This window comes from Cryptomeria japonica, chromosome 10 (assembly GCF_030272615.1).
Source record: "Cryptomeria japonica chromosome 10, Sugi_1.0, whole genome shotgun sequence".
Taxonomy (NCBI): Eukaryota; Viridiplantae; Streptophyta; class Pinopsida; order Cupressales; family Cupressaceae; genus Cryptomeria; species Cryptomeria japonica.
In genome coordinates, this window is record NC_081414.1 from 371,197,491 (window position 1) to 371,211,339 (window position 13,849).

Here is a 13,849-nt window from a genome sequence, read left to right on the forward strand (position 1 = left end):
TTTTTTTCTTATGGGTGATGGTAACAAAGAAATCTCTCTGTTATTAAATAAAATAATTAAAAAACTAGTTTTCTTTCAAAAGTTGTAATGATTTTTTATTTTTATTTTTAAATGTTTTGGGCTTGACTCGTCTATAAATTGGAAAGTTCAGTATCTAAATAATCTCTTAATTGAATTAAGCCACAATATTGTTGACTTGGTGGTCAGCACCTCCTTGGGGACGCGCAACATGGCTTAACCACCTCGCGTGGATCGGGTTAAGTCTGTTGTTTGTATCAAGCATTGATGGTTCGAGCTTTTGACGCAATAGCAAACAATTCCAACAATTGGTATTAGAGCCTTGGGTCATGGGTTCAAGTCTCCCTTCACTGGGTGTTGAAGACTCGATCGATGCTGAGGGGGAGATTGTTGACTTGGTGGTCAGCGCCTCCTTGGGGGCTCGTGACATGGCTTAACTGCCTCCCGTGGGTTGGGTTAAATCTAGCGTTTGTATTGGGCATTGACAGTTCAATCTTGTGACACAACAGCAAACGATTCCAACAAATATCATGTCAATTGTATAGTATTATTTAAATAAGAATATAACTATAGATGTCAATTACACTATTTAGATCATTTTTATATTAGCATTGTGTAAACACAACTATTGTTAGCACATCGATTATAAGAAAATGTCAACAATAATAATTATTGTTATTACTTATCACAAGAGTAATGATGTAATCATAAATGAGTAAATTGATAAGTAATTTGTTATGAATTCAAATCCCCTTCAGTAATATAGCTTGAAACACAATGTTTTCAACCCCAAAACCTCATATATATAACACTTACAATATTATATTTAAAATAACATAATATAATTTATTTATTGAAAAAATGTTTATAAAAAATTAAATACTGCATAAAAATGAATAGGTGAAAGGAAAGGGTTACTAATATAAATACAAAGGCATTAAATGCAGACTCCTTATAATTTGCAGTTTTTAGGAGGTGATGCTCCTTAAGGAAACTAACATTTCTATTTCAGAATATCTTATCACAATCCAAGAGCATATAGTTACATGGTCTAACCAAAAATTCAATTTGTTTGAGCTTTCCAGATTGGAACTTCTTGTATATAGTTACACGGTCATCTAGCAAAAAATTCAACTTGTTTGAACTGTCCAAATCGGAAGTTAATCCACATGGACCATAACAATGTAGAGTGCAAACTCCTTAAATAAACTCTTCTAAGTTACACTGGTGGTTGTCCCGAACAGTCAATATGATAAAATTCTGTCACAAAAATTCAATCATCAATAAAAATATACAAACATACAAACAGAAAGACGTGCCAGCAAATGCTATTCAATAAGCATGGAAAGATTTACACAACAATTTGTCGTAATATAATTAGTAAAGCATGATTAGACTATTGCAAAAAAACTTGCATTAAAGACCTTCTTAATCATTTCTAATTGTGTTGTTCCTTTACAGTAAAGAAGATTAGTTGTGAAGAGGTTGAGCTACTAAAAGACAATTCTTTACAGAACAAATTTGAAAAGTTCAAATTTCTTTTAATACAGAAGTTAACAATGAGTGTAGAAAGTGCATTAAGGTAATTATCATAAATGAATATTAAAATTGAAGGTTTTGTATCCAATCTTGATCAGAAATATCATTTATAAAACTCAAAACATATTTAGTGTGTTATGCATGATCATATAAGATCATTGTCATAATATAACCCAGTTAACTATCTAGTATATTATGTCTTTCGATTTAATAAACATATTTAAATTATATAATATGTTTTTAAAATGGCGCTCAAGTTATCCCTCTGGTCAATATTTAAATAAATTTAAAAATTAAAAATTGACCTTTTTCCTCTAAGGCCTTCTAATCTGAACTTTCTCTAACGATAATGTAAGTTTAATATGACATGCTTTCTACTTTTTAGGCCTAGTAATTTATAGTAATTTATCTGTCATATTATCAAAAGAGACTTTGAAAGGATATGAGAATTGTAGTATTTAATGCAATGTTATTCAACAAGGGTCTTCATTTATGTGCTCTAATAGCGGTGTAGGAATTATTAGTAGTAATGTAATTTTTTTATTATCATAGTAGATACTTTGTCAGTGTATTTCTTTAAATTGTATATCTAAGATTTTATCATGCGCCGTGTGTTCAAATTCTTAGGAGATATGCTATTTAAAACAGGTAACTAACACATCCAATTCTAGATGTGTCATACCCAATGGACAGGAAAGTGTAAACCTTGCATAAATTTGATGGAAGGGGTATTGGCATGTAACTCTCCATAAGAGGAATATACTAAGAAAAAAAGATGTACACCAACTAAAACTCTAAGTAGCAAGAATCACAGAACTATTTTCATTTCATTTTCTGAAATTTTGAATTTGAAAAACTGCTTTAGGGTCTACTTATTGCAAATGCTCATCAATCCTGATGTCCAAAGCTCAAAAGGCTTGTTCAAGTCATAAGGGCACATGATCGGCTTACAAACTAAGTGCTTTCTTCATTTTCAAAGAATTAAACATCTCCACTTCTAGATCTCTCTTTTTTCTAATAGAATATTCTTGTACATGTGCACTTTCTGCTCATTTGTTGCAGGTGCAAGCATTATTTTGATTGTTAAAATCCTTGCAATTGGACCAAATTTCTCTATATAGTTTATGCCAGCAATAAATTTTTTATCCTCTGTTACTGATCTTGTATTGTGCTTATCTACCATTACATCAACCTTAAATTTGCTGCATAATACCCACTTGCTACCTAAGGTACCAGTTCAGGTCCAGGTTTTGATCTAGGTAGGAGTTTAAAGTTTCAGTATGTAATATAACAGATTTTTTCCAAAGTTACGGTACAGTTTTGTATATATATAATCACAATATAAATATACTAAATAAAGCATAATAAGTTAGCCAGCCTGTCATGGGTTTCATTATTTAGCCATGTTTTAACAAATGAAAAAAATTTACCAACTTGGAAAGAATGTTCTTTACAATTTTATCATTTAAGTTTTTAACACTATAGGTTAAAACTGAATACTTGAGAATGCAAAGAGTAAAATAAGCAAGCCATGAACCCAAGTGCTATGATGGGTCATGATTATGTCTGGTTTCAAAAGGTTAAAAAATGAATAAATATATAGCAGAACTGATACTAATACTAAAATCACTTTTGGTAGGGCAAAAATGTGATCGGAGGACAAATTGTTATAAAAAGTCTTTGGGTTGCCAATATGATTTTGGGCTTGATAGAATTTATGAAATGAAATTTAAACACTTACCAAGACAAAAATTGGCTAAAGCCGGGAATACATAAAGTTTAAGCCATGCTGGTTCACAATCTAATGGGATCCCCTGCAAAGAGGAGTCAGTTGTGAATGCATTCATGTTTCAAAAAACTAACAATTAACAAGAAGAAAGAGTCATTAATAGTAAATACTATGGATCTAAGAGATACAAAATCTGGTAGGCCATGTCATTGGTCAAGCAAAGGAGAACAATATAGAGGTTCTTAAGACATTGACTTATGCATTGCACACAAACTTGTGTATTGTACATAAAGTTAAAATATGTCCATTCACTTAATGTTTAGAAAATTTTATAGTGGAATTTTTTTCTAGATGAGTCAAAAGGAGCATTGGAGGCTTTTACTTGTGATACATATTTTTCTTGTTAAATTCCTTTGATCAAACCACCTCCCAATAGTGCAGCAAGATTTTAACTCTTGCACTTAATGCAGAGGACTTTTTACTTTTTAGTTTTTCTCACCCTTCAGACATTATAGCCCTACTTAATGACACCCATTCCTCCTATTTTAGTCATTAATGCTGAAAAGGCTGATCTTGGAGCAAGCATAATCACACCACCCACAAAAAACCCAAGAAATTTGTTCCAAATCGTTCTAAAACTTCCCAAGATGTTATGCTTCCTATTATTGATTTTGATAATGCATGTAAATGGCTAGAACAATTTATGTTGATAGGGTGCTTTGTAGAAAGAATCCCTTCTAAAGGGATGCTCAAAAGTTGCATCAACAGTAATGGTGAGTCGGATCTATTGAAAATAGTAGAGCAACAAAACTAAAATTGCACAGAAACCCTCTTTGCCAAAGACTAAAAATTGTCTTTACATTGACATAACATGGTTGCGGAGCGGCAAGGAGAGCGGCGAGTGGGAATCCCAAATTTCAAATCTGGGAATGGCGGATTTCCTGGGGAAGGCAGTCTTTCTGGGGGTAGAACTGGCAATCAAGCTGGTTTCCAAGCATCCCAAGGTACAGAAGAGGACAAGGAGACAGTCAAATCGATGGAAGACAAAGATTCCAAAACTGGGGACCCACACAATAGAGGTAAGAAAATAAAATGGTCTTAGATTTTTGAAGTAAAGCCGCTGGTAAAATCAGGACTTCTAGAAGTTACAAACATCTCTGATCCAGTCTCAGGGTTGGTTGCTATTTCTGTTCCAGATAGCTGGTGGATCTCACTGTTGCTGGTTTGGCCATGACATTAATCGGTCGATTTGCTGGTTTTAGGCCTAACATTGATGTTGTTAGGAATTTTATGAGGAAATGGGCTCTCAAGGGTCAAGTGGATGTGGCGGTGTTGCCTAGGGGATTTTTTTCCTTTGCTTTTAACTCTGAAGAAGATATGAATAAGGCTCTATGTAAAGGCCCAAGGATGTTCGGCAAGTCAACTTTGGCTCTACAAAAATGGGCTCCTAACCTCTCTCTTGATGAGTCTTTTTTTGTATCGGCCCCTGTTTGGACGTGCCTCCCGGGCCTTCCTCTGAAATTCTGGAATGAAGAAGTCTTTAAGGGGATAGTGAGCTCTTTTGGAGAACTTCTCTCGATCGACCCAATGACTACAGCTAAATCAAGGTTAGTCTTTGCTTGCATCTGTATAAATCTTAATCAAATGACGGACATGCTCCAATCTATTGAGATTATTTCTAAATTAGGGAAATGGACCCAAGCGATTGAATATGAATCGCTCTCGTTTGCTTGTTTCCATTGCAAAAAATAGGGCCATTGGGCAAAATCTTGTCCGCTTAAGAAGGGTAAGGAAAGCAAGACTGATAGCAGTGTGCAGCATAAGCAGAAATAGCAAACTAAAGAGAAAAAAGGAGACCCATCAGTAGGGTGTGATCCTGATAAGGAAGTGATGGAGCCCGAAAAGGAGGCGAAGAAGGATGTGAATAGTAATAATGAAAAACTTGCTTGTGCTTATGTATGTTCTAATAATCAAATAGAAAGTACTAAAGAAGATGAGCAAAGAAGGGAGTTAAATAATATAAATGATCCAATGGACCAGGAGGTTGGATCAGTCAGTCAGGAGAAAGTAGAGGAAAGTCCCAATGATGATGTGTCTGCATCATCTTACGCAAAAGCAATTGAGGAAGACTTTAATGAAGCGCAGGATTTTAACCTTTCTGATGTTGAGCCTCCGTTGCTTCTAACCAATGGAAGTCCAAAGCCGTCCCAATGCAAAACCCCATCTCATAGTTTGGAAATGGAAATCTTGGAAGGAAATCTTAGGATTCTTGGCACAAAAGAGGGAAAATCGAATAAAGAGGGACCCAATGGAGGTATTGCAACTAGAAGCAAGAATAAGAAAAGGGTAGATGTTGGAAGCCAAAACAAAAAGCAGGGGAGACCATCTCTAAAACATCAGAGGGAACAAGAAAGTTGGAAGAACCGTGCTAATGGAACACAGTGTTCATTGAGTCAGCTCTATCTCCGGTTAAAGTATGAAGATAATTTCCTGGAATATAAGAGGGTTGAATGCCCCTCACAAGCAGGATGTGTTACGTAACATTATAAGAGATCATAAACCGTATGTGGTCCTTGTTCAAGAAACCAAGATGTGTAAGGATAAAATTGAAAAGATCAGAATATTCAAAAATAATGGAGTAATAGGATCTAGCTCGAAGTGGGCCTCTGGAGGAACTGCGATTTTTTGGAACCAAAAAACTATAAAAGGGAAGGAAATCATCTCTGAATTTAATAGGATCTCTGTGCAGTTTGAGCATATCAAGGATAACTGTCTGGGTTTAATCCAATGTCTATGCGCCTAATACCAAAACTGGGAGAGCTAAATATTGGAGAAGCCTTGCTGAAAACAGACTTAATTTTGCTGATCAAAGCTGGATTATAATGGGAGATTTCAATACTCCGCTTAAAGAGGATGAGAAGATGGGAGGCCTTCCCTTGCAGCTTGATGGTAAACAAGATCTTATTGATTTCATTAACGATCAAGCTCTTATGGATGTGGATCTCCAAGGGATTAACTATACCTGGACTAATAGAAGAACTGGAGTTGATCTTATTCAAGTTAAGTTAGATAGAACTTTGATTTCTCCTGAGTGGTTATCTAAGTATAGTTGTTCTCTTGCGTCTGTTATCAAGATTGGTTCTGATCATTATCATATTTCTTTTACTGCCAATTCTTTTTCTGCCAAGAGAAACTTCCCTTTTAGATTTGAAAAAGCTTCGTTATCCCATCCTTCCCTGGAAGCTTGTGTTGCTGATTGGTGGAATTCTGAGGTTGAGGGAATGGCTCTTTTCAGAATAGCTAAAAAGCTCAATATTATAAAGGCTAAAATCAAAATCTAGAACAAAGAGATTTTTGGGGACATCTTCAAGAGTAAAATTCAAATAAACTATGAAATAAAGGAAGTTCAAGATAAAATCCAAGAGGAGGGGCTTTCTGAAGAGATGAGATCTGTGGAAAATGGTTTGTTATCTAAATACCACACTATTATTTCCAATGAAGAGACATTCTGGAGACAAAGATCAAGAGCCTTGTACTTGAAGGAAGGTGATAAAAATACTTGGTTTTTCCACCTAACTGCTCTTAAGCATAGGGCAGCTAACAGGATATCCAGGTTATCCTGTAATAAAGGGATTTTAACGAAGGATAATGATATTAGAAAGGAAGCTCTGGATTATTTTGGTACCCTTTAAGGAGAAGTGGATAACCTTGATGCCAGTAACCAAAACCTCATGTTGCAAGCTATTCCTCCTACCTTGACTGAGGAAGACAATAAACATCTATCCGGAATTCCTAATAATCAGGAAATCAAAAAGGCGGTGTTCTCTTTTAAAGGAGATAAGTCTCCTGGTCCGGATGGTTTCCCTATGTTCTTTCTCCAATCTTTTTCCCATATTGTGGAAACTGATATTTGTAAAGGTGTTAAAGAATTCTTTGGCTCTAAAAGGCTTCTCAAAGAACTGAATGCTACCTTCATTGTCCTTATTCCGAAGATCCCTGGAGTTGATTCTCTTAATAAGTTTAGACCCATTAGTCTCTGCAACTCTGTTTACAAGATTTTGTCTAAGGTTCTTACCTCCAGACTGCTGGATATTCTTCCAAGAATTATCTCTGCCTAGCAGAATGGTTTTGTCCCCGGTAGAAAGATTCTGGATTCCATTATTTCAATTCATGAAAATATTCATTCTCTAAAGGCAGCTAACAATCAGGGTTTCTTTCTGAAGTTAGATATGGCAAAAGCTTATGATAGAGTGAACTGGCAATTTCTCTTAAGGATTATGAAAGCGTTTGGATTTGGAGAAAAAGTTATTCAGCTTTGCTCTCAATTGATGGAAACTTCCTCTTCTGCTATTATTGTCAATGGATCCCCTTCTAGTTTTTTCAAAAGTACCAGAGGTCTTAGACAGGGGGATCCCATTTCCCCTATCTTGTTTACCATTTTAGCTGAAAGTTTGGGTAGATTCATCTTAAAAAATGTGGAAGAAGGCAATCTCAGAGGACTGAAACCTTCCTCTGCCAATTTTCCCTGTACCCATGAACAATTTGTTGATGATTCAATTACTATGGGGGAAGCTTCCATTAGGGAAGCTAAAAATATGAAGAACGTTTTGAATATTTATGAATCTGCCTCTGGTCAAAAAATTAATTGGGATAAGAGCTCTTTGTTCTTCATCAATACCCTTGTTCAAAGACAATTAAGGATTGAAAGAATTCTTGGATGTAAAATTGATGAGCTTCCCTCTACTTATTTGGGGCTTCCCCTTTGTATCAAGCCTATGGATAATTTTTGGATTAAGTTGGTTGAAAGATTCAACTCCAAACTGGCTGGTTGGAAAGGGGTTGTCCTTAGCCAAGCGGACAAAGTTACTTTGCTCAAAGCTTCTCTCCAAAACCTGCCTGTTTATGGCCTCAGTTTGTTTAAAATTCCTAGAAAGTTTGCGGAAGCAATTGAAAGAATCCAAAAAAAAGTTTCTTTGGTCGGGAGTGGAAGTGAAGAACAGAATTCCCCTTATTGCCTGGAATAAATTATGTTCTCCTAAGGCCTCTGGAGGGCTGGGTTTAAGGAATATTAGTTCTATGAACAATGCCCTATTAGCTAAACAAATTTGGAGAATGAAAGGGGAGGAAAGAGAGTGGAATATAATCTGGAGAAATAAATATCTTCACATGCAACCCTCTGAGGAAGAATTCTTAGATAAGTCTTTTATTATTGAAGGCTCTGCAATATGAAATGCAGTTCAATCAGCAAAAAGTTTGGCTGTTGCTGGTAGAATGTGGAATCTGGGAAATGGTAGAAGTATAAGATTTTGGGAAGACAGATGGATAATGGATAAACCTCTGGAGGAAATTTCAATCCGTTATGATTGGAAAGATTGGTTCAAAAGCAGGTTTGGGGGTATGGTCAGAGATTACTAGAGAAATGGGAAATGGATTGATTTTAGCCAGCAGAGTCCGGAGTTAAAGTTTCTCGAGGTTGTGCTTTCTTCTAAAATTCTTAGAGACAACAAAGAGGATAGTTTGATATGGAAGGAAACCCTAGATGGGAAGTATTTTGTGTCCTCGGCCATGGCTATCCAAAATAAAATGGAAGAAACTCCTATTTGGGCTAAAGTGTGGAACAAAAAGTTAGTTCCTAAAGTTAATATTTTTTTTTGGATCTTTATCCAAAACAAGGTATTAACTTTGGACAACCTTCAAAAGCGAGGATTTGTTTTTCTTAACAGGTGTTCTCTTTGTTGCAGGGAAGAAGAGTATGCTTGCCATATCCTCCATCAATGTACCTTCAACCAGGAAATTTGGAAAATTATTTTAAGCAGGTGGAAGCTGAGTTGGGTCTTTCCAAACTCTCTTGGGGAATCTTGGCAACAATGGCAATGCCCTAATTCCAACCCAAAGATAGTTGAGCTTTGAAAACTTATCTTTCCGAATGTTATCTGGAATATCTGGAAAGAGCGTAATAACAGGATCTTTAAGGATAAAAGTGCCATCCCTGAAGTGGTGGTGGATAAAATTTACAGGAGTATCTTTGAATGCATCAATGGTACTGATGATGGACCAGTTGCTAAAGAAGACTTCAATGATAGGTGGAACCTCTCAATTACCAAACCTAGTAAGGAGAAGGGCAGAGAAGGTCTTGTTTGGTGTTTTCCTCCTCAGGGATGGCTAAAGGCCAACTTTGATGGGGCTTCTAAGGGGAATCCGAGTAAAACTGGTTATGGGGGCATTGTCAAGAATTTTGCTGGAAGTTGCCTAGTGGTGGTTGCTGGTCCTTTGGGGAGTCAAACCAGTCATTTTGCTGAAGCCTCAGCGGAGCTGAACACTCTTATTATAGCTAAGGACCTAAATCATGATAAATTATGGCTTGAGGGAGACTCACTTAATATCATTAAGTGTTTGAAGGGGGAAACTGAGCCATCGTGGTCTATTGAAAATGTTATTTTTAAAGCTAGGGAAATCATTGCTAGTTTTAAAGCTATTATCATTGAACATGCCTTTAGAGAGAAAAATATGGTGGCGGATTGTCTGGCGAACCTAGGCGTTAACTCCGATTCTCAACTTATTTGGCACGGGGAAGATACTAATATGAGTATTAAAGAGCTCCTCAAAAAGGATAGATTTATGGGGAAAGAAGGACCGCATAATCATAATAGCTTATATGAGTAATTTATGCTTTGATGGAAAGGTTATGATTACCTGGCAAAGTGGTAGAATCCCAATCAAATATAATATCACTTCGCACACTTTGTGGGTCATCTTTTTCAAAATCTTGAGCGACAACGGGAAGAAAGTTTTGAGTTTGCAGAAGAACAAAGGTGAAAGTCTGAAATTGAATATGGGTGGAGATTTAAGGAGGGAGGAACCGGACAACACATCCAGATGGAAGGACATGCCGAAAGTTTGGGCGAAGCTGGAAAAGGTTCCCTTACTAGTTTCATGGAGAAGCTAGTTGATTACGACAAAGGTAGGGTTAACCTCGTTGTCTCCAAAATCTCTGAAAATTGGTGTAATGGGTCCTTTAAAATCTATGGTGTTAGGTTCAAATTGGACGCGGGCCTCATCGCCACTGTGACAGGTATGCCCCACTCCGGGCTTAATTTCTTTAGAGATCTCAAGGTTTCCAATAATGCGGTGAATTTTTTCCCGCATAAGGAAAAGGAGAGGGCTAAAATTGGAAAAGCCACAGGGGGTTATTAAGGAGCCTCTAACATCAAGAAAATTTGGGGTTGAGTTTTGAATGCCATTATGGAATATATAACTGTTGAGGTCCGCTTTTCCAGGGCCCACACTTATCACTTTGTGTTACTAAACCACTTTAGACATGAGAAACGGGTATCCCTGCCCTACTATCTCTTCAGGTCCCTTTCTAGGTCTCTCAATAAACACAGTAAAAATCCCTCGAATCCGGTTCTCCATTGTGGGCTTTTGCTGCTCATTTATGAGCACTGTAAAACCCTTGCCATGCTGGAAAACAATAGGTTATCCGCTTCTCCAGGGAAAGGTAAGAGAATGCTGAAGGAAGGGGAACCTAGCAAGGAGGAGGCTACCTCCAGGAAAAAAAGCAAGAGTGCCATTGGGATGAAAGCCCATGAAGATAAGAATGACATAGAGGAAATTGGAAAAGAGGGCAGTGAAATGGAAACGGACGAGTCAGAGGGTGAGGAAAACTGAAAGGATGAGGAAACTGGAGCTGACCATGAAGAAGGTGAGAACGAGTCCGACAATGACAGCCCTATTCACAGTGCTAGCCCTGGCAATGACAACAGCCAACCCATGGTGGATGTGGATGACAAGGATAATGAGGAAAAAGATTTGAATTATGCGAGGGAGAAGAACAAGGAACCTGAGAAGGATATGGCAAAGGATAGTTTGAGTGAGGAAAAGGAAAGCGCTGGAGAAGGGTTATTCTTGGATAACCTTAAGAAACTTACTGAGGCCAGATTGGGTTATGACAGATGGACTTATGAACTATTGAAGAACCTGGAGAAAAATGGGAAACAGATGGATGACAAAGGAAGGAAGATGACAGGGATCAGAAGCAGTGGAAGAAGGAAATGGAGGAGAAAGTTAATAAAATGGCTACTCAGATTAACTTGCTGGAAGAAGGGAAAGTGGCGATAAAAAAACTGTTGGGTATTATCCCGAATATCTTGTCTGTTGTCACTAAAAACCTTGAGGATATCTCGAAGGTCCTTGATAATTCCAATTCTCCCAAACCGGTGGTGGACCTTGACATGGATGAAGATGCCATCGAGATTGGAAGTGATGAAGCTACTCCAAGTGGAGCTGGAAAGAGAACCAGAGCGAGTGTTAAAAAAGCTGCTGCTGCGTCTACTAAGGAGATCCCTAATCTTAGGGAAAATATCAAAGACCTGTATGGGATTAGAAATAACTTGGCTAATGTCCTGAAAAATATTAATTAGTTTCTTCTGTCGGGTCTGGCCGGATTTTGCTGGTTTTTTGGGGCTTTAGCTGGTTGTCACTAGTTTTTTCGCTGGCTTTTCTTGGGTTTGTTCCTCCTGTTGCTTAATGATTTTATCTTGTAAGGTTCTTTTGTAAAGGGTTTCGGGGTCCCTTCAAAAACAGTTTTTACCTTAATCAAAAACAGCTATAAAGGTGGTCACAATGGACCCAATAGAGTGTCCCATGCAGGTTCCAATAATGGAGTATTCAGGCCATAAGAGTGCTTGCTAAAAAATTAGCAAATGTCACAGATGCATGTCCATTTGAAAACAAAGGCCAAGCAAGTGGCTATGAGTCTGCCAAAACCCACTCAAGGACCCTCAAGGAGGTTGGTAAGCCTCAGCACTCTCAAACGCCACTCCTTACTAGTGTGTTGTCTACATAGGCTTTAAGTAATTTGTCTATTTTTAATTCCTCTTATCCCAAGAGTAATGGGTGCTTCCACAACCCTACTAATTTGGTGAGTTTTCTTCAAAAACTACAGTAGATTTTCAAGTAATAGTTATTCTACTTTTAAGGGTTGGACTCTAAGCAGAAATCCTTAGATTTAATGTCCCCAGCCAAAACAATGATGCGAATCTAACTCTTAACCTTCCACAAACACTTATTAGTTGAATAAGAAAACTATCAAGCCCTATTATGTAATCAAATCTTATATTAATCAGATTTAAATTACTATTAATACATCAACAATTTCATTAGACTCCAATCAAGAATGAGAACATAACTCTAGATCTTCTTAGTATAATGAACAGCAAATAGAAATGTAATTCAACTCTCTATCCTATTACAATAAAGAATGTATTACATTCAAATGATTGAACAACAACAGCAATTCATACCAACAGTAATGGTGAGTCGGATCTATTGAAAATAGTAGAGCAACAAAACTAAAATTGCACAGAAACTAAACCATGATTGTTGGAAATAATAAAGTGAAATAGAGTATTATGATTTCTGAGTTATTTTACAACGTAGGCTACAAATGCTAATAAAGCATTGAATCCCCATGTTCAACCATCCACAACTTCCTTATGGAAATAACTTCCCTACTAACTATTATTTGATTTACTAATAATTAACTAACCTTTATTTATAATCTACTAACATTCTAAGTTATTTATTTATTTAATTTAAACTACAAACTAATGATGTAATACTAACTGCAACATTCCCCCCCTTATTACATCAATCTGAACAAAGGGTGGAACATTGCAAATTTGCAAGTGTTGAACACAACCACCTTTTTGGAGACTTTGATGGAGCTCCTTCATCAAATCTCCTCGCTCACCCAAGAAACACCAAACTAACTCCATCAATGGATCTTCTGACTGTAAAACCGACAAAACATTTGAAAACATGAGAGAACATAAAATGTCCCCATCCTCCTTGCACAATGAGAGAACAACATTCCTCTAAAAGTTCACATCCCCTCCAAGTGCATCAAAATCCCTCCTCAAATGTTGCACATGAGAGAACAACTCTCCTCCAAGTGTGTCAATATCCCTCCACTGTTGTGTAAACCAATCCCTCCTCTACTATACAAAAGAACCTCAACCTATGTATAGATACATTAATTGCACCCACAAGATCTTCCAAGATGCATTCCCATGTTCAACCATCCACAACTTCCTTACAGAAATAACTTCCCAACTAACCATTATTTTATTTACTGATTATTAACCAACCTTTATTTATAAATTTACTACTAACATTCTAATTTCTTTGTTTATTTTATATTCAATCTAAACTACAAACTAATGATGTAACACTAACTCCAACAAGATCAATATAATGTGGCTGGAATATATGTCCAATGAAGATCAAATGCAAACGCTGTATGAGATCACCCTTCAAAACCACTAGGTTTTTACTTTTTCGTCCTAGGATTCCCACACTCGAACCTAAGTGTTCCAAATGGATTCTAAAATGAATTTGGTTAAGTATAGATGATGGCCCCTCAATGCACATGTTCACCCCTTTATATCTGTCACAACCAAACTTGCATGGACATAGATATGGATACAAATATATATACAGTATCGGATATGGATATGGTCATTTTTGAAGAACCCTAATACGGATGACTGGATATGACATTCA

At 36.7% G+C, this 13,849-nt stretch overlaps 1 protein-coding gene across 2 annotated transcripts in view; it reads right to left on the minus strand.

Moving 5' to 3' along the window:
* Nucleotides 1-844: 844 nt before the first annotated feature.
* Nucleotides 845-13,849, minus strand: part of LOC131077488 (dolichol kinase EVAN) — a 65,396-nt gene continuing 52,391 nt past the window's right edge. For both annotated transcript variants that reach the window (XR_009113590.2, XM_058014984.2), the window contains one exon: nucleotides 845-1,278. The gene's annotated coding sequence lies outside the window, so the exon portion shown is untranslated. The remainder of the gene's footprint in view (nucleotides 1,279-13,849) is intronic.